Source organism: Triticum dicoccoides, chromosome 5B (genome assembly GCF_002162155.2).
Source record: "Triticum dicoccoides isolate Atlit2015 ecotype Zavitan chromosome 5B, WEW_v2.0, whole genome shotgun sequence".
Taxonomy (NCBI): Eukaryota; Viridiplantae; Streptophyta; class Magnoliopsida; order Poales; family Poaceae; genus Triticum; species Triticum dicoccoides.
Genome location: NC_041389.1, coordinates 539392555 through 539414929, shown reverse-complemented (window position 1 = coordinate 539414929; position 22375 = coordinate 539392555). Strand labels below are relative to the sequence as shown.

Here is a 22375-nt window from a genome sequence, read left to right as displayed (position 1 = left end):
TCCGGAGGTGAAGAATTATATATAGGAAGTGCAGTTTTGGCCATCGGGAAAGTTCCGGGGGTCACCGGTATTGTACTGGGACCACCGGAAGGGTCCCGGGGGTCCACCGGGTGGGGCCACCTATCCCGGAGGGCCCCATGGGCTGAAGTGGGGAGGGGAACCAGCCCCTGGTGGGCTGGTGCGCCCCCCTTGCCCCCCCCCACGCCTAGGGTTGGAAACCCTAGGGGTGGGGGCGCCTCCACTTGCCTTGGGGGGCAAGCCACCCCCTTGGCCGCCGCCCCCCCTTGGAGATCCCATCTCCTAGGGCCGGCGCCCCCCCAAGGGGCCTATATAAAGAGGGGAGGAAGGAGGGCAGCTGCACCCCAAGTCTCTGGCGCCTCCCCCTCCCCTGCTACACCTCTCCCTCTCGCAAGTGCTTGGCGAAGCCCTGCCGAGATCACTGCTGCATCCACCACCACCACGTCGTTGTGCTGCTGGATCTTCATAAACCTCTCCTTCCCCCTTGCTGGATCAAGAAGGAGGAGACGCCTTCCCAACCATACGTGTGTTGAACGCGGAGGTGCCGTCCGTTTGGCGCTAGGATCTCCGGTGATTTGGATAACGACGAGTACGACTCCCTCAACCTCGTTCTCTTGAACACTTCCGCACGCGATCTACAAGGGTATGTAGATGCACTCCCCTATCTTGTTGCTAGATGACTCCATAGATTGATCATGGTGAACGTAGGAAAAAATTTATTTTATGCAACGTTCCCCAATAGTGGTATCAGAGCTAGGTCTATGCGTAGTTACTATGCACGAGTAGAACACAAAGCAGTTGTGGGCGTAGATGTTGTTAATTTTCTTGCCACTACTAGTCTTATCTTGTTTCGGCGGCATTGTGGGATGAAGCGGCCCGGACCGACCTTACACGTACCTTACGTGAGACCGGTTCCACCGAATGACATGCACTAGTTGCATAAGGTGGCTAGCGAGTGTCTGTCTCTCCCACTTTAGTTGGAGCGGATTCGATGAGAAGGGTCCTTATGAAGGGTAAATAGAAATTGGCATATCATGTTGTGGTTTACGTAGGTAAGAAATGTTCTTGCTAGAACACCTATAGAAGCCACGTAAAAATTTGCAACAACAATTAGAGGACGTCTAACTTGTTTTTGCAGCAAGTGCTTTGTGATGTGATATGGCCAAAGGATGTGATGAATGATATATGTGATGTATGAGATGATCATGTTCTTGTAATAGGAATCACGACTTGCATGTCGATGAGTATGACAACCGGCAGGAGCCATAGGAGTTGTCTTTATTTTTTGTATGACCTGCGTGTCATTGAAGAACGCCATGTAAATTACTTTACTTTATTGCTAAACACGTTATCGATAGAAGTAGAAGTAGTCGTTGGCGTGACAACTTCATGAAGACACGATGATGGAGATCATGATGATGGAGATCATGGTGTCATGCCAGTGATGAAGATGATCATGGCGCCCCGAAGATGGAGATCAAAGGAGCAATATGATATTGGCCATATCATGTCACTATTTGATTGCATGTGATGTTTATCATGTTTTACATCTTATTTGCTTAGAACAACAGTAGCTTAAATAAGATGATCCCTCGAAATAATTTCAAGAAAAGTGTTCCCCCTAACTGTGCACCGTTGCGAAGGTTTGTTGTTTCGAAGCACCACGTGATGATCGGGTGTGATAGATCCTAACGTTCGAATACAACGGGTGTAAGCCAGATTTACACATGCAATACACTTAGGTTGACTTGACGAGCCTAGCATGTACAGACATGGCCTCAGAACACGGAAGACCGAAAGGTCGAGCATGAGTCGTATAGAAGATACGATCAACATGAAGATGTTCACCGATGATGACTAGTCCGTCTCACGTGATGATCGGACACGGCCTAGTTGACTCGGATCATGTTTCGCTTAGATGACTAGAGGGATGTCTGTCTAAGTGGGAGTTCATTGAATAATTTGATTAGATGAACTTAATTATCATGAACTTAGTCTAAAAACCTTTGCAAAATGTCTTATAGATCAAATGGCCAACAGTCATGTCCACCTCAACTTCAATGCGTTCCTAGAGAAAACCAAGCTGAAAGATGATGGCAGCAACTATACGGACTGGGTCCGAAACCTGAGGATCATCCTCATAGCTGCCAAGAAAGATTATGTCCTAGAAGCGCCGCTAGGTGAAGCACCAATCCCAGAGAACCAAGACGTTATGAACGCTTGGCAGTCTCGTGCTGATGATTACTCCCTCGTTCAGTGCGGCATGCTTTACAACTTAGAACCGGGGCTCCAAAAGCGTTTTGAGCAACACAGAGCATATGAGATATTCGAAGAGCTAAAAATGGTTTTCCAAGCTCATGCCCGGGTCGAGAGATATGAAGTCTCCGACAAGTTCTTCAGCTGTAAGATGGAGGAAAATAGTTCTGTCAGTGAGCACATACTCAAGATGTCTGGGTTGCACAACCGCTTGACTCAGCTGGGAGTTAATCTCCCGGATGACGCGGTCATTGACAGAATCCTTCAGTCGCTTCCACCGAGCTACAAGAGCTTTGTGATGAACTTCAATATGCAGGGGATGGAAAAGACCATTCCTGAGGTATATCAATGCTGAAATCAGCGGAGGTAGAGATCAAAAAGTAACATCAAGTGTTGATGGTGAATAAAACCACTAAGTTCAAGAAAGGCAAGGGTAAGAAGAACTTCAAGAAGGACGGCAAGGGAGTTACCGCGCCCGGTAAGCCAGTTGCCGGAAAGAGGTCAAACAATGGACCCAAGCCTGAGACTGAGTGCTTTTATTGCAAGGGAAGTGGTCACTGGAAGCGGAACTGCCCCATGTACTTAGCGGACAAGAAGGCCGGCAAAACCAAAGGTACCTATGATATACATGTAATTGATGTGTACCTTACCAGTGCTCGTAGTAGCTCCTGGGTATTTGATACCTGTGCGGTTGCTCATATTTATAACTCAAAGCAGGAGTTGCGGAATAAGCGGAGACTGGCGAAGGACGAGGTGACGATGCGCATCGGGAATGGTTCCAAGGTCGATGTGATCGCCGTCGGCACGCTACCTCTACATTTACCTACGGGATTAGTTTTAAACCTCAATAATTGTTATTTAGTACCAGCTTTGAGCATGAACATTGTATCTGGATCTCGTTTAATTCGAGATGGCTACTCATTTAAATCCGAGAATAATGGTTGTTCTATTTATATGAGAGATATGTTTTATGGTCATGCCCCGCTGGTGAATGGTTTATTCTTAATGAATCTCGAGCGTTATGTTACACATATTCATAGTGTGAATACCAAAAGATGTAAAGTTGATAACGATAGTCCCACATACTTGTGGCACTGCCGCCTTGGTCACATTGGTGTCAAGCGCATGAAGAAGCTCCATGCTGATGAACTTTTAGAGTCTCTAGATTATGAATCGTTTGACACATCCAAACCATGCCTCATGGGCAAAATGACCAAGACTCCGTTCTCCAGAACAATGGAGCGAGCAACCAACTTAATGGAAATCATACATACTGATGTGTGCGGTCCAATGAGTGTTGAGGCTCGCGGAGGATATCGTTATGTTCTCACTCTCACTGATGACTTGAGTAGATATGGGTATGTCTACTTGATGAAACACAAGTCTGAGACCTTTGAAAAGTTCAAGGAATTTCAGAATGAGGTAGAGAATCAACGTGACCGAAAGATAAAGTTCTTACAATCAGATCGTGGGGGAGAATATTGAAGTCGCGAATTTGGTATGCACTTAAGGAAATGTGGAATCGTTTCACAACTCACGCCACCTGGAACACCTCAGCGTAACAGTGTGTCCGAATGTCGTAATCGCACTCTATTGGATATGGTGCGATCTATGATGTCACTTACCGATTTACCGCTATCATTTTGGGGATACGCTCTAGAGACAGCTACATTCACTTTAAATAGGGCACCGTCTAAATCCGTTGAGACGACACTGTATGAATTATGGTTTGGGAAGAAACCTAAGCTGTCGTTTCTAAAAGTTTGGGGATGCGATGCTTATGTCAAGAAACTTCAACCTGAGAAGCTCGAACCCAAGTCGGAAAAATGCGTCTTCATAGGATACCCTAAGGAAACCATTGGGTATACCTTCTACTTAAGATCCGAGGGCAAGATCTTTGTTGCCAAGAACGGGTCCTTTCTGGAGAAAGACTTTCTCTCGAAAGAATTAAGTGGGAGGAAAGTAGAGCTTGATGAAGTACTACCTCTTGAAACGGTAAGTAGCGCAACTCAAGAAGATGTTCCTGTGGTGCCTGCACCGACAAGAGATGAAGTTAATGATGATGATCAAGATACTTCGGATCAAGCTCCTACTAAACTTCGAAGGTCCACAAGGACACGTTCCGCACCAGAGTGGTACGGCAACCCTGTCTTGGAAATCATGTTGTTAGACAACGGTGAACCTTCGAACTATGAAGAAGCGATGGCGGGCCCAGATTCCAACAAATGGCTTGAAGCCATGCAATCCGAGATAGGATCCATGTATGAAAACAAAGTATGGACTTTGACAGACTTGCCCGATGATCGGCGAGCAATAGAAAACAAATGGATCTTTAAGAAGAAGACGGATGCGGATGGTAATGTTACCATATATAAAGCTCGACTTGTCGCTAAGGGTTATCGACAAGTTCAAGGGATTGACTACGATGAGACATTCTCTCCCGTAGCAAAGCTGAAGTTCGTCCGAATCATGTTAGCAATTGTCGCATACTATGATTATGAGATATGGCAAATGGACGTCAAAACGGCATTCCTTAACGGTCACCTTAAGGAAGAATTGTATATGATGCAGCCGGAAGGTTTTGTCGACCCTGAGAATGCTAACAAGGTATACAAGCTCCAGCGCTCCATCTATGGGCTGGTGCAAGCATCTCGGAGTTGGAACGCTCACTTTAATGAGATGATCAAAGCTTTTGGGTTTATGCAGACTTATGGAGAAGCCTGCGTTTACAAGAAAGTGAGTGGGAGCTCTGTAGCATTTCTCATATTATATGTGGGTGACATACTTTTGATGGGAAATGATATAGAACTTTTGGACAGCATTAAGGCCTACTTGAATAAGTGTTTTTCAATGAAGGACCTTGGAGAAGCTGCTTACATATTAGGCATCAAGATCTATAGATATAGATCAAGATGCCTCATAGGTCTTTCACAAAGCACATACCTTGATAAGATATTGAAGAAGTTCAATATGGATTAGTCCAAGAAGGGGTTCTTGCCTGTGTTGCAAGGTGTGAAATTGAGCTCGGCTCAATGCCCGACCACGGTAGAAGATAGAGAAAAGATGAGTGTCCTCCCCTATGCCTCAGACATAGAGTCTATCATGTATGCCATGACCTGTACCAGACCTGATATAAACCTTGCCGTAAGTTTGGTAGGAAGGTACCAAAGTAATCCCTGCATGGAACACTGGACAGCGGTCAAGAACATCCTTAAGTACCTGAAAAGGACTAAGGATATGTTTCTCGTATATGGAGGTGACGAAGAGCTTGTCGTAAAGGGTTACATCGATGCTAGCTTCGACACAGATCTAGATGACTCTAAGTCACAAACCGGATACGTGTATATTTTGAATGGTGGGGCAGTAAGCTGGTGCGGTTGCAAGCAGAGCGTCATGGCGGGATCTACATGTGAAGCGGAGTACATGGCAGCCTCGGAGGCAGCGCATGAAGCTATCTGGGTGAAGGAGTTCATCACCGACCTAGGAGTCATACCCAATGCGTCGGGGCCGATCACACTCTTCTGTGACAACACTGGAGCTATTGCACTTGCCAAGGAGCCCAGGTTTCACAAGAAGACCAGGCACATCAAGCGTCGCTTCAACTCCATTCGTGAAAATGTTCAAGATGGAGACATAGATATTTGTAAAGTACATACGGACCTGAATGTAGCAGATCCGTTGACTAAACCTCTCCCTAGAGCAAAACATGATCAACACCAGAACACAATGGGTGTTCGATACATCACAATGTAACTACATTATTGACTCTAGTGCAAGTGGGAGACTGTTGGAAATATGCCCTAGAGGCAATAATAAAATGGCTATTATTATATTTCTTTGTTCATGATAATTGTCTATTGTTCATGCTATAATTGTATTATCCGGAAATCGTAATACATGTGTGAATACATAGACCACAACAAGTCTCTAGTGAGCCTCTAGTTGACTAGCTCGTTGATCAACAGATAGTCATGGTTTCCTGACTACGGACATTGGACATTGATAACGGGATCACATCATTAGGAGAATGATGTGATGGACAAGACCCAATCCTAAGCATAGCACAAAGATCGTGTAGTTCGTTTAGCTAGAGAGTCTCCAAATGTCAAGTATCATTTCCTTAGACCATGAGATTGTGCAACTCCCGGATACCGTAGGAGAGCTTTGGGTGTGCCAAACTTCACAACGTAACTGGGTGACTATAAAGGTGCACTACGGGTATCTCCGAAAATGTTTGTTGGGTTGGCACGAATCAAGACTGGGATTTGTCACTCCGTATGACGGAGAGGTATCTCTGGGCCCAATCTGTAATGCATCATCATAATGAGCTCAATGTGACCAAGTGTCTGGTCATGGGATCATGAATTACGGTACGAGTAAAGTGACTTGCCGGTAACGAGATTGAACGAGGTATTGGGATACCGACGATCGAGTCTCGGGCAAGTAACGTACCGATTGACAAAGGGAATTGCATACGGGATTGATTGAATCCTAGACATCGTGGTTCATCCGATGAGATCATCGAGGAGCATGTGGGAGCCAACATGGGTATCCAGATCCCGATGTTGGTTATTGACCGGAGAGGCGTCTCGGTCATGTCTGCATGTCTGCCGAACCCGTACGGTCTACACACTTAAGGTTCGGTGACGCTAGGGTTGAAGAGATATTAGTATGCAGTAACCCGAAAGTTGTTCGGAGTCCCGGATGAGATCTCGGACGTCACGAGGAGTTCCGGAATGGTCCAGAGGTGAAGAATTATATATAGGAAGTGCAGTTTCGGCCATCGGGAAAGTTTCGGGGATCACCGTTATTGTACCGGGACCACCGGAAGGGTCCCGGGGGTCCATCGGGTTGGGCCACCTATCCCAGAGGGCCCCATGGGCTGAAGTGGGGAGGGGAACCAGCCCTTGGTGGGCTGGTGCGCCCCCCCTTGGGCCCCCCCTGTGCCTAGGGTTGGAAACCCTAGGGGTGGGGGCGCCTCCACTTGCCTTGGGGGGCAAGCCACCCCCTTGGCCGCCGCCCCCCCTTGGAGATCCCATCTCCTAGGGCCGGCGCCCCCCCCCCCCAGGGGGCCTATATAAAGAGGGGGAGGGAGGGCAGCCGCACCCCAAGTCTCTGGCGCCTCCCTCTCCCCTGCTACACCTCTCCCTCTCGCAAGTGCTTGGCGAAGCCCTGCCGAGATCGCTGCTGCATCCACCACCACGTCGTCATGCTGCTAGATCTTCATCAACCTCTCCTTCCCCCTTGCTGGATCAAGAAGGAGGAGACGTCTTCCCAACCGTATGTGTGTTGAACGCGAAGGTGTCGTCCGTTCGGCGGTAGGATCTCCGGTGATTTGGATCACGACAAGTACGACTCCCTCAACCTCGTTCTCTTGAACGCTTCCGCACGCGATCTACAATGGTATGTAGATGCACTCCCCTCTCTCGTTGCTAGATGAATGCATAGATTGATCATGGTGAACGTAGGAAAATTTTTATTTTATGCAACATTCCCCAACAAGATCTACTAGTAAAAAGGTGCATGCAATTGAAGAGATTAATGTTTTGAGTGGAAAGATGGATGAACTTATGAAATTGTTTGCTAATAAGAGTGTTTCTTCTGATCCCAATGATATGCCTTTGTCTACTTTGATTGAGAATAATAATGAATCTATGGATGTGAATTTTGTTGGTATGAACAATTTTGGTAACAACACTTATAGAGGAAACTTTAATCCTAGGTCGTATCCTAGTAATTCCTCTAATAATTATGGTAATTCCTACAACAACTCTTATGGAAATTTTAATAATATGCCCTCTTATTTTGAGACTAGTGTTAAAGAATTTTGATTTCTCAAAAGAATTTCAATGCTTTGCTTGAAGAAAAATTGCTTAAGGTTGATGAGTTGGCTAGGAACGTGGATAGAATTTCTCTTGATGTTTATTCTTTGAAACTTAGATCTATTCCACCTAAGCATGATATCAATGAGTCTCTCAAAGCTATGAGAATTTCCATTGATGAGTGCAAAGAAAGAATCGCTAGGATGCGTGCTAAAAAGATTGCTTTGTGAAAGCGTGTTCTTCTAGTTTTCATGATAATAAGGATGAAGGTCTAAAAGTGATTGATGTGTCTCCTATTAAATCTTTATTTTGAAATATGAATCTTGATAATGATGGGACTGGAGATGAGTCAACTTTAGTTAATAGGCGTCCCAATGATTCGGAGTTTTTAGATCTTGATGAAAAAATTGGTAAAGTGGGATTGAAGAGGTCAAAACTTTACATAGCAATGAACCCACTATTTTGGATTTCAAGGAATTTAATTATGATAATTGTTTTTTAATAGATTGTATTTCTTTGTTGCAATCCGTGTTAAATTCTCTGCATGCTTATAGTCAAAATAAGGCTTTTACCAAACATATCATTGATGCTTTAATGCAATCCTATGAAGAAAAGCTTGAATTAGAAGTTTCTATCCCTAGTAAACTTTATGATGAGTGGGAACCTACTATTAAAATTAAAATTAAATACCATGAATGCTATGCTTTGTGTGATTTGGGTGCTAGTGTTTCCACGATTCCAAAAACTTTGTGTTATGTGTTAGGTTTCCGTGAATTTGATGATTGTTCTTTAAACTTGCACCTTGCGGATTCCACCATTAAGAAACCTATGGGAAAAATTAATGATGTTCTTATTGTTGCAAATAGGAATTATGTGCTCGTAGATTTCATTGTCCTTGATATAGATTGCAATCCTTCATGTCCTATTACTCTTGATAGACCTTTCCTTAGAACGATTGGTGCAATTATTGATATGAAAGAAGAGAATATTAGATTCCAATTTCCATTAAGGAAAGGCATGGAATACTTTCCTAGAAAGAAAATTAAATTACCTTATGAATCTATTATGATAGCCACTTATGCATTGCGTGCCAAAGATGATAATACCTAGATCTATCCTTGCCTTTATGCCTAGCTAGGGGCGTTAAACGATAGCGCTTGTTGGGAGGCAAACCAATTTTATTTTTATTTCTTGATTTTTGGTTATTTTTAGTAATAAATCTTTGATATAGCCTCTGGTTAGATGTGTTTTCATGTTTTAATTAGTGTTTGTGCCAAGTAGAACCTTTGGGAAGACTTGGGTGAAGTCTTTTTTATCTTGCTGTAAAAAACAGAAACGTTAGCATTCATGACATTAGCTACAACTTTTTACTGGAGAGTGATATTTAGTTGATTCTTTTTTAAGATGATTAATATATAAATTCCTCACGTCCAGAAATTTATTTCAGAATTTTTGGAGATCCAGAAGTATACGTTTGATACAGATTACTACAGACTGTTCTGTTTTTGACAGATTCTGTTTTTCGTGTGTTGTTTGCTTATTTTGATGAATCTATGGCTAGTATCGGAGGTTATGAACCATAGAGAAGTTGGAATACAGTAGTTTTAATACCAATATAAATAAAAAATGAGTTCATTACAGTACCTTAAAGTGGTGGTTTGTTTTCTTTCGCTAATGGAGCTCATGAGATTTTCTGTTAGGTTTTGTGTTGTGAAGTTTTCAAGTTTTGGGGTAAAGATTTGATGGATTATGGAACAAGAAGTGGCAAGAGCCTAAGCTTGGGGATTACCAAGGCACCCCAAGGTAAAATCTAAGGACAACCAAAAGCCTAAGCTTGGGGATGCCCCGGAAGGCATCCCCTCTTTTGACTTTGTCCATCGGTAACTTTACTTGATATAATTTTATTCACCACATGATATGTGTTTTGCTTGGAGCGTCTTGTATGATTTGAGTCTTTGATTTTTAGTTCACCACAATCATACTTGTTGTACACACCTTTTGGGAGAGACACACATTAATCGAAAATTATTAGAATACTCTATGTGCTTCACTTATATCTTTTGAGCTAAATAATTTCGCTCTAGTGCTTCACTTATATCTTTTAGAGCACGGTGGTGGTTTTATTTTATAGAAATTATTGATCTCTCATTCTTCACTTATATTATTTTGAGAGTCTTTTATAACAGCGTGGTAATTTGTGTTGGCTATAAAATTAGTCCTAATATGATAGGCATCCAAGATGGATATAATAAAAACTTTCATATAAGTGCATTGAATACTAAGAGAAGTTTGATACTTGATGATTGTTTTGAGATATGGAGATAGTGATATTAAAGTTGTGCTAGTTGAGTAGTTGTGAATTTGAGAAATACTTGTGTTGAAGTTTGCAAGTCCCGTAGCATGTACGTATGGTAAACGTTGTGTAACAAATTTGAAACATGAGGTGTTCTTTGATTGTCATCCTTATGAGTGGCGGTCGGGGACGAGCGATGGTCTTTTCCTACCAATTTATCCCCCTAGGAGCATGCGCGTAGTGCTTGGTTTTTGATGACTTGTAGATTTTCGCAATAAGTATGTGAGTTCTTTATGACTAATGTTGAGTCCATGGATTATATGCATTCTCACCCTTCCATCATTGCTAGCCTCTTCAGTACCGTGCATTGCCCTTTCTCACCTTGAGAGTTGGTGCAAACTTCGCCGGTGCATCCAAACCCCGTGATTTGATACACTCTATCACACATAAACCTCCTTATATCTTCCTCAAAACAGCCACCATACCTACCTATTATGGCATTTCCATAGTCATTCTGAGATATATTGCCATGCAACTTTCCACCGTTCTATTTATTATGACGCGCTTCATCATTGTCATATTGCCTTGCATGATCATGTAGTTGACATCGTATTTGTGGCAAAGCCACCATGCATATTATTTCATACATGTCACTCTTGATTCATTACCCATCCCGTTACACCGCCGGAGGCATTCATATAGAGTCATATTTTGTTCTAGTATCGAGTTGTAATCATTGAGTTGTAAATAAATAGAAGTATGATGATCATCATTAATAGAGCATTGCCCCAAATAAAGAAAAGAGAAAGACCAAATAAAAAAATAAAGGCCCAAAAAAGAAATAAAAAGAAATAAAAAGGACAATGCTACTATCCTTTTTCCACACTTGTGCTTCAAAGTAGCACCATGATCTTTATGATAGAGAGTATCTTGTTTTGTCATTTTCATATACTAGTGGGAATTTTTCATTATAAAACTTGGCTTGTATATTCCAACAATGGGCTTCTTCAAATGCCTTAGGTCTTCGTGAGCAAGCAAGTTGGATGCACACCCACTTAGTTTTTTTGTTGAGCTTTCATACATTTATAGCTCTAGTGCATCTGTTGCATGGCAATCCCTACTCCTTGCATTGACATCAATTGATGGGCATCTCCCTAGCCCGTTGATTAGCCACGTCAATGTGAGACTTTCTCCTTTTTTGTCTTCTCCACATAACCCCCATCATTATATTCTATTCCACCCATAGTGCTATATCCATGGCTCACGCTCATGTATTGCGTGAAAGTTGAAAAAAGTTTGAAATTACTAAAGTATGAAACAATTGCTTGGCTTGTCATCGGGGTTGTGCATGATGAGAGCATTCTTGTGTGACAAAAATGGAGCACGACCAAACTATATGATTTTGTAGGGATGAACTTTCTTTGGCCATCACTACTGGAATCTGGCACTTTGCCATCTGCCATGGCAGATGGCAAAGGCATGGTCGGCGGATGGCAAAGGCTTTGCCATCTGCCAGCAGATGGCAAACAGTTTGTCTGAAACCCTGCCGGCAAATGCTTCTTTGCTGTCTGCTGGCTGATGGCAAAGAGCCTATGCCTTTGCCATCAGCTGGCAGATGGCAAAGCCTCTTAACAGGGTTAGCCCCGTTAGAAGGCTAACGGCATACTTTGTCGTCTGCCAGCAGATGGCAAAGGCTTCAGGCTCTTTGCCGTCTGCTAGCAGATGGCAAAGAGCTTTGCCATCTGCTGGCAGATGGCAAAGGGCCCAAATAGGCTAGCACAAATTTTACATGTAGATGACACGTGGCCTCTTTGCCATCTGCTGGCGGATGGCAAAGTTGCCCCATTTAATTTTGTTTTTTCTTATATCAATTCATTTTCACAGAAAATCAAACACAAATATATTTATATGACCAATATAACATATTCAACACATATTACCAATAGTCATGAACACATATATATCGAACACATATCCAACACATGTTACCAATAGTAGCAAGTTTCATCCATACATATACATAGTTTCATCAATATTACATAGTTTCATCATAGGTAGCAAGTTTCACAAAGTCAAAACAAAAACTAAAGACAAGCACTCCATCAACCCAAGCTTCCGTGATCTGAAGCAAATCTACAAAATGGGAAAGAAGAAAGTTAGAAGAAGAAGACTAGAAGAAGAAGATTATTATGATGCAACTAAAATGTGAAGATTATTATGATGCAACTTATATCTGTAAAATAGGTCATTTTGGAGCTAAGTATGGTTATTATGTCATTTTTGAGCTAACTAAGCATACTAAGTCATTTTGGTGTAAAAAATGCTAAGTAAGGTCATTTTGGAACTAATAAGTTTATTATGTCATTTTGGAAGTAGCTAAGCATATGAAGTCATTTCGGAGCTAAAATATGGCATTTCGTAAGTCATTTTAGAGCTAGCTAAGCATATTAAGTCATTTGGAGGAAAAAATGCTAAGTATAGGTCATTTTAGAGCACCTACAATCAGACATACCATGACCACGAGCATAATTAATGTACCTAGATTGTCAAACACGTCGGGATGCAAAATCATAACTAAAATACACTGAGGGCAACAAAAAAAGGCACTGATTGACCTAAGTATTTGATGCACATCACATTTGAGCGCTTCCTTTCCAGTATAGATGCATACTTCCTGATTTACTTGGTGAATGCATTATGTAAATATCAAAATATAAATAGGCAACTCATACGAAAATCCGGTGTTGTTCACTGAAGAAATACATCAAAGCATATCTTTAACTTACACAAAAGTAGAATGTCTACTCGCTTCTTTACAAACAAAGCCAAGGCTATATGTGGACATCACCTTGGTATATTTAGCCAGGGATTTATTGTTTTTTCTTCAATGCCTACAAAGCTACCAGAAATTTATCTATTTTACACTAACTATGTTACTGAAATTGCAAATACATGGCTTAGCTCCCCAAAGAAATGAATCCAATATTAACTTATTCACATGCACCACCTACTAATGGAGTAACTACCTACGAAGCTACCAGACATTTCTCTATTTTATGTTAACTAATACTAAAATTGCAAATACATGGCTTAGCTCCCCAAAGAAATGAATCCAATATTAACTTATTCACATGCAGCAACTATTAATAGAGTAATTATTATTCAAAGCATTAACTGATCAAATCAAAATATGCCTTACAAAAGAAGTGGAGCGAGTAGGAAATAGATAGCAGTAGAACACTTGAAACTTCATAACATCTAAGAACCTAGCATTGTAGTTGAAGCTTCAGTTTTGCAAACATCATTCATCTTGGTTCATTACAAAAGCAAGCCAAAGTGGTAAACATTCTAAAAGAAATTTTATCTCCCTGAATCATTATGAGAAAAGCCTGACCCTTTATATTGGGAGCATCAAAACACACCTTTTCTGCATTGTCCCACAGAAAAGTGCGATCTAAATAACCAAAAAATTTGGTGGCCAAAATTATCTGATTGGAAACATAGCAGGCAGGGAACTACACATGGATTTGGAAGCATGCTATTTGGGGCAGAAATCAGGGAAGTACAAGTGTACTCGCAAACTGCAAATAAATAGTAAGTTCGGTTTAGGGTACTTTATCTCATGGCTTGGAATTCATCCATCTGCCTACATATAGATCAGTCCTCCCTTGAGTCGTCTTCTTGGGTTGGAATGGGTACTAAAAAGCAAAGAAGTGGAGTATTTCAGTTAAAACTGGGATCAACTTCAAAAAATAAGACGGGCATATCATGTGATTCTCTATTTGTGCTTTGTTCTCCGAAGATCATCTAAAAGAAGTAAAAAATTAAACTAAGATGTAAAAAATGGAACAACATGCTCTGGATGGGTGGTAAACATTTATCTCCCTGTCAACTTGGTGCCAGGATAATATATGTTAAACAGGAAACTTGCAAGAGTACACATAAGATGTTGGACCAGGTTTATAGACAATTCGTGGAAGTGGGGGTGAAAGAGTGGAAGCAGGCAGCAAGCCTGGTACAACATCGATTCCAAAACCAGCATTACATAAAAATCATGCTTACTTCCTACGTCGAGTGTACAGTAACATGGCCCACTGGCATGAGAAAGAGAGAGAGAGATGGCAGAGGAGAGGAATACCCATGCCGGAGTCAGTTGTGAGGAGGATCCGGTTGTCAACAGCGTAGTGTGCTACTCGCTGGTCCTGTCGAGCGCGAGCAAGCCTGGTACAACATCGATTCCAGAACCAGCATTACATAAAAATCATGCTTACTTCCTACGTCGAGTGTACAGTAACACGGCCCACTGGCATGAGAAAGAGAGAGAGAGAGATGGCAGAGGAGAGGAATACCCATGCCGGAGTCAGTTGTGAGGAGGATCCGGTTGTCGACAGCGTAGTGTGCTACTCGCTGGTCCTGTCGAGCGCGATCAAGGAGATCCCCGGGATTAACGGATGGTGTCTGTGAGCATGAACTTGGACAACCAACCATCAAGGGATTCGATGTACGCCTTCTGAGCACTGACGTAGCTCACGAAGCAGGACCTCCAGTTCCTAAGCTCGACCTCCAGCTTGAGAGTAGCATGCCGCTGGGCATCATTGCAGAATTTCTCATACGCAGGGCCGGTGAAGGAATTTGCCTCAAACATTATCTGTCTTTGTGCTTCATGAGAGTCCACCATTACTTTCCTAGTTCTCTGAAAGCTGTCACGGAGAAGGGAAAAGGCATCAGTATTTTGATTCAGTGAAACTACATCAATCATCAATTCCACACACGAAAAACATGAGATCAGTTTACCTATGCAACATCTCAACAAGCTACGGTTGCGGCTCCTCGTCCGTAATTGTTATATTCTATCGGATATTGATTCTGCTGCTCGTAGAGAAACCTAGATCCTTGTGTGCAAGCCTCTTACATTGTCCTGGCTTTTTCAGCACAATGCCGCTCTGAACCTTTGGCGTCTTGGTTCCTCAGACACACATATTTCTTCTCTTGTCGGATTTGATCTATGGCTTGTACAAGCCTCTAGATGCAATAGAGGATAGCTTCAGATCGACACACACACAGCGTCATGGAGCATGTCCTGCGCGACCATGATCTGGGATTGGAGGCGCAGCGGACCTGGTCCTCGTCATCGCGGGCGAAGGCGGGGAGCTGGGAGAGGTCACACCCGCCACACAGTCCCTAGAGACGTAGCCAGCGCACCTCCCTCCTGCTAAGACAGACAGTCCATGGTTGAGAAATCATGTACATAAGTCATAATGTGTAGGAGCAAGAGATGAATTGCTCAAAAAAAGAAAAATGGACAAAACAAGAGCTGATGATCCTGCTAGAAATTAGTTAAAACATTGACTTTTTGTCTTTTTGAATATCTTGTATGATACTGCTAGAAATTAGTTCATTGGAGCCAAGGCATTCAAATGCCAACATTACCATAATACATCACTTGTAATCATTAGCTACAACAAAACACATCATGTCGTGTGTAATTGGCACAATTTCTGTCATATATGGTAAACCTGCTCCAGAATAACACAATAATGTGAATCCATTGCAAATATTTTCTGGCTGTCATCATTATTAAAAAAAACAGAGCCAAACAGAAGATACTATTACGTTGCCAATCAAAGCATGTCATTCACATAGGCCACAATCTGTGCATAGAAGTAGATGATACATATATGATCTAATGAGCGACAAGTCTGTCATACTGATGGTGAGCAGAGTGACTTCTTCAACGGGCGTTCCAGCTCATGGCGATCCAGCTTCTGCTACTGCACGATGTTGAGGTACACATGGTTCTCCGTCTTCTCAAAGTTCCATGGCACATGCTCCCTCCCGAATCCATGGAACGAGTTCATGTCCACGTACAGCCCCCGTCCAACCTCTACACAGTACACACATACACAGAAAGAAACAATTCATGCTATAATTTGTTTAGCTGTAATCAATGATTGTGACCACAATTAACAAGAAAAAGATGTAATAAGTGCAGATAAACAAGATAGACCAACCTTTTAGCAGATTCTTCTATTTTAGCAAACACCATATGAGCAAGTTCCTAGATTGCAATAACACCATAATTAGGAAAATCTGATAAACAAAGACTAGTAAGCATTCTTCAAAACAAAGACTCTGAATTTAGCACATACAGCACAAAAGACTCCGAATTTGGCGACAGCATCGGCTCTTTTTCGTCTGTGATACAGCATCATTCGGAGAGATATAAACAAAGACTCCGAATTTAACACATACAGTACAAAAGAAACATTGAAACTCACTCCTGAATTTCGATATAAACAAGGGGGGGTATTCCACAGAGAATCCCCACCGCTAAGCGCTGACAGCTGCACCGAACTAACCGATCGAAGAAGAACTCGCTCACCTTGGCCGGACGAGGAAGGCGCGATTCCCGGCCGACGGAGCCTCCCCACAGACAACCCGGCCAGCCAATCAAGAATCCAGTCCCGCCTCCAAACCGATCGCCAAGAACGCCAATTCGGCCGGAATTCGAACCGCACCGGGCGACGGGATCGGGGGAGCTCCGCGGAAGCGACGGGGCCGGCGATTCGATCGAGAGATGCGGACGGGGCACTCCGGATTCCTCCTCCGGAGCCAAATCCAAGAAACGCCGCGAGGGAGGGAGGGAGCGATTAATCTCTCTGGAGATCCTCCTCGCTGTTTACTAGTAGTAGTAGTATTGCTGTTGGTGGTGGGCTGTGACGGCGTGGGTAGGGCGGGGGAGCGACGGGGTCGGCGACAGGGTGGCGGCGGGCGAGCCTAGAGCGCCATCGACGGGGGCTGTTCGGTGTGTGGATGAGATGGGAACGTAGTATGTTTTTTTTTACCTGAATGGGTGGGGAGAGGGGGAGGGGATAACCCCACAGTTTTTTTTTTTACCTGGAAAAAAAGAACCCCATCTCTTTGCCATCTGCCAGCAGATGGCAAAGAATCTTTGCCGTCTGCTGGCAGATGGCAAAGGTGGGGCTGGTACGTCATTACACTCTTGACGGCCACAGGATTTGCCAACCTCTTTGCCATCTGCTGGCAAAGATTATTTGCCATCCACTAGCAGATGGCAAAGAATTGGCTGATGGCAACCATGTTCTTTGCCGTCTGTCAGTTCTTTGCCATCTGTTTTTTATAAGCAGATGGCAAAGATGTTCTTTGCCATCAGCTGGCTGATGGCAAATTCCCTGTTTCCAGTAGTGCATGTTATTTTGAGAAGACATGATTGCTTAGTTAGTATGTTTGAAATATTATTATTTTTATGTCAATATTAAACTTTTATCTTGAATCTTTCGGATCTGAACATTCATGCCACAATAAAGAAAATTACATTGAAGAATATTCTAGGTAGCATTCCACATCAAAAAATCTGTTTTTATCATTTACCTACTCGAGGACGAGCAGGAATTAAGCTTGGGGATGCTTGATACTGAAGGAAATATGTCCTAGATGCAATAATAAAGTTATTATTTATTTCCTTATATCATGATAAATGTTTAATATTCATGCTAGAATTGTATTAACCAGAAACATAATACATGTGTGAATACATAGACAAACACAGTGCCACTAGTATGCCTCTAGTTGACTAGCTCATTGATCAAAGATGGTTATGTTTCTTAGCCATAGACAAAGAGTTGTCATTTGATTGACGGGATCACATCATTAGGAGAATGATGTGATTGACTTGACCCATTTCGTTAGCTTAGCACTTGATCGTTTAGTATGTTGTTATTGCTTTCTTCATAACTTATACATGTTCATATGACTATGAGATTATGCAACTCCCATTTATCAAAGGAACACTTTGTGTGCTACCAAACGTCACAACATAACTGGGTGATTATAAAGGTGCTCTACAGGTGTCTCCAAAGGTACTTGTTGGGTTGGCGTATTTCAAGATTAGGATTTGTCACTCCGATTGTTGGAGAGGTATCTTTGGGCCCACTCGGTAATGCACATCACTATAAGCCTTGCAAGCATTGCAACTAATGAGTTAGTTGCGGGATGATGTATTACGGAACGAGTAAAGAGACTTGCCAGTAACGAGATTGAACTAGATATTGAGATACCGATGATCGAATCTCGGGCAAGTAACATACCAATGACAAAGGGAACAACATATGTTATTATGCGTTTTTGACCGATAAAGATCTTCGTAGAATATGTGGGAGCCAATATGAGCATCCAGGTTCCACTATTGGTTATTGACCGGAGACGTGTCTCGGTCATGTCTACATAGTTCTCGAACCCGTAGGGTCCGCACGCTTAAAGTTTGATGACGGTTATATTATGAGTTTATGTGTTTTGATGTACCGAAGGTAGTTCGGAGTCCCGGATGAGATCGGGGACATGACGAGGAGTCTTGAAATGGTCGAGACGTAAAGTTCGATATATTGGACGACTATATTCGGACTTCAGAAAGGTTTCGAGGGATTCGGGTATTTTTCGGAGTACCGGAGAGTTACGGGAATTCGCCGGGGAGTATATGAGCCTTATTGGGCCATACGGGAATAGAGGGGAGAGGCCAAAAGAAAGGAGGCGCGTGCCCTCCCCCTCTGGTCTGAATTGGACAAGGGGTGCAGCCCCCTTTTCCTTCTCCCTCTCCCCCTCTTTCCTTCTCTCCTACTCCGGAAAGGAAGGGGAATCCTACTAGGACTTGGGAGTCCTAGTACGACTCCCTACACTTGGTGCGCCCCCTCTAGGGCCGGCCTCTCCCTCCCTCCTTTATATACGGGGGCAGGAGGACACCTCTAGACACAACAATTGATCCCTTGGATCTCTTAGCCGTGTGCGGTGCCCCCTCCACCATAATCCACCTCGATAATATCGTAGCGGTGCTTAGGCGAAGCCCTGCGTCGGTAGAACATCATCATCGTCACCATGCCGTCGTGCTGACGGAACTCTCCCTCAAAGCTCGGCTGGATCGGAGTTCGAGGGATGTCATCGAGCTGAACGTGTGCTGAACTCGGAGGTGCCGTACGTTCGGTACTTGATCAGTCGGATCATGAAGACGTACGACTACATCAACCGCGTTGTGCTAACGCTTCCGCTTTTGGTCTATGAGGGTACGTGGACACACTCTCCCCTCTCGTTGCTATGCATCACCATGATCTTGCGTGTGCGTAGGAATTTTTTTTGAAATTACTACGTTCCCCAACAGTGGCATCCGAGCCAGGTTTTATGCGTTGATGTTATATGCACGAGTAGAACACAAGTGAGTTGTGGGCGATACAAGTCATACTGCTTACCAGCATGTCACACTTTGGTTCGGCGGTATTGTTGGATGAAGCGGCCCGGACCGACATTACGCGTACGCTTACGCGAGACTGGTTTTGCCGCCGTGCTTTGCATAGAGGTGACTAGCGGGTGTCAGTTTCTCCAACTTTAGTTGAACCGAGTGTGGCTACGCCCGGTCCTTGAGAAGGTTAAAACAACACTAACTTGATGAACTATCGTTGTGGTTTTTGATGCGTAGGTAAGAACGGTTCTTGCTCAGCCCGTAGCAGCCACGTAAAACCTGCAACAACAAAGTAGAGGACGTCTAACTTGTTTTTGCAGGGCATGTTGTGATGTGATATGGTCAAGGCATGATGCTATATTTTATTGTATGAGATGATCATGTTTTGTAACCAAGTTATCGGCAACTGGCAGGAGCCATATGATTGTCGCTTTATTGTATGCAATGCAATCGCCCTGTAATTGCTCTACTTTATCACTAAGTGGTAGCGATAGTCGTAGAAGCAATAGTTGGCGAGACGACAACGATGCTATGATGGAGATCAAGGTGTCACGCCGGTGACGATGGTGATCATGACGGTGCTTCGGAGATGGAGATCACAAGCACAAGATGATGATGGCCATATCATATCATTTATATTGATTGCATGTGATGTTTATCTTTTATGCATCTTATCTTGCTTTGATTGATGGTAGCATTATAAGATGATCTCTCACTAAATTTCAAGATAAAAGTGTTCTCCCTGAGTATGCATAGTTGCCAAAGTTCATCGTGCTCAGACACCACGTGATGATCGGGTGTGATAAGATCTACGTCCATCTACAATGGGTGCAAGCCAGTTTTGCACACGCAGAATACTCAGGTTAAACTTGACGAGCCTAGCCTATGCAGATATGGCCTCGGAACACTGAGACTGAAAGGTCGAGCATGAATCATATAGTAGATATGATCAACATAGTGATGTTCACCATTGAAAACTACTCCATTTCACGTGATGATCGGTTAAGGTTTAGTTGATTTGGATCACGTGATCACTTAGATGATTAGAGAGATGTCTATCTAAGTGGGAGTTCTTAAGTAATATGATTAATTGAACTTTAATTTATCATGAACTTAGTCCTGGTAGTATTTGCAAATTATATTGTAGATCAATAGCTCGCTTTGTTGCTTTCATATGTTTATTTTGATATGTTCCTAGAGAAAACTGTGTTGAAAGATGTTAGTAGCAATCATGCGGATTGGATCCGTGATCTAAGGATTGTCCTCATTGCTGCACAGAAGAATTATGTCCTTGATGCACCGCTAGGTGACAGACCTATTGCAGGAGCAGATGCAGATGTTATGAACGTTTGGCTAGCTCAATATGATGACTACTTGATAGTTTAGTGCACCATGCTTAACGGCTTAGAATCGGGACTTCAAAGAGGTTTTGAACGTCATGGGCCATATGAGATGTTCCAGGAGTTGAAGTTAATATTTCAAGCAAATACCCGAGTTGAGAGATATGAAATCTCCAACAAGTTCTATAGCTAAAAGATGGAGGAGAATTGCTCAACTAGTGAGCATGTGCTCAGATTGTCTGGGTACTACAATCGCTTGAATCAAGTGGGAGTTAATCTTCCAGATAAGATAGTGATTGACAGAGTTCTCTAGTCACCATCACCAAGTTAGTAGAACTTCGTGATGAACTATAGTATGCAAAGGATGACGAAAATGATTCCCGAGCTCTTCGTGATGTTGAAATCAATGAAGGTAGAAATCAAGAAAGAGTATCAAGTGTTGATGATTGACAAGACCACTAGTTTCAAGTAAAGGGCAAAGGGAAAGAAAGGGAACTTCAAGTAGAATGACAAGCAAGTTGTCACTCCCGCGAAGAAGCCCAAAGCTGGACCAAAGCCTGAAACTGAGTGCTTACACTGCAAAGGAAATGGTCACTGGAAACGGAAATGCCCTGAATATTTGGTGGATAAGAAGGATGGCAAAGTGAACAAGGGTATATTTGATATACAGGTTATTGATGTGTGCCTTACTAGTGTTTATAGTAGCCCCCTGAGTATTTGATACTTGTTCAGTTCCTAAGATTAGTAACTCGAAACAGGAGTTACATAATAAACAGAGACTAGTTAAGGGGAAGTGACGATGAGTGTTGGAAGTAGTTCCAAGATTGATATGATCATCATCACACACTCCCTATACTTTAGGAATTAGTGTTAAACCTAAATAAATGTTATTTGGCGTTTGCGTTGAGCATGAATATGATTTGATCATGTTTATTGCAATACGGTTATTCATTTAAAGTCAGAGAATAATTGTTGTTCTGTTTACATGAATAAAACATTCAATGGTCATATACCTAATGAAAATAGTTTATTGGATCTCGATCGTAGTGATACACATATTCATAATATTGATGCCAAAAGATGCAAAGTTAATAATGATGGTGCAACTTATTTGTGGCACTGCCGTTTGGGTCATATCGGTGTAAAGCACATGAAGAAACTCCATAAAGATGGATTTTTGGAATCACTTGGTTATGAATCATTTGATGCTTGCGAACCGTGCCTTTTGGGCAAGATGACTAAAACTCCGTTCTCCGGAACAATGAAACGAGCTAATGACTTGTTGGAAATAATACATACTGATGTATGCAGACCAATGAGTATTAAGGCTCGTCGCGGGTATCGTTATTTTTGTTGTTGCCGTGGCTATGCCCTTGCTCTCTCTCTCTCTCTCTCTCTC

General features: G+C 42.8%; 1 long non-coding RNA gene across 5 annotated transcripts; it reads right to left on the bottom strand.

The window, feature by feature from the left end:
- Window positions 1-12475: 12475 nt before the first annotated feature.
- On the bottom strand, window positions 12476-17178 carry LOC119311422. 5 transcript variants are annotated; one of them, XR_005151046.1, is made up of 9 exons: window positions 16772-17178; window positions 16539-16584; window positions 16401-16447; window positions 16098-16273; window positions 15184-15598; window positions 14739-15089; window positions 14528-14610; window positions 14004-14087; window positions 12476-12522 (listed from the first exon to the last, which is right to left on the bottom strand). It is a non-coding gene; the product is annotated as an uncharacterized LOC119311422 (long non-coding RNA). The 5 variants fall into 5 exon arrangements; XR_005151048.1 differs by lacking the exon at window positions 14528-14610; XR_005151045.1 differs by lacking the exon at window positions 12476-12522 and having other exon boundaries at window positions 12609-14087; window positions 15184-15601.
- Window positions 17179-22375: the final 5197 nt, after the last annotated feature.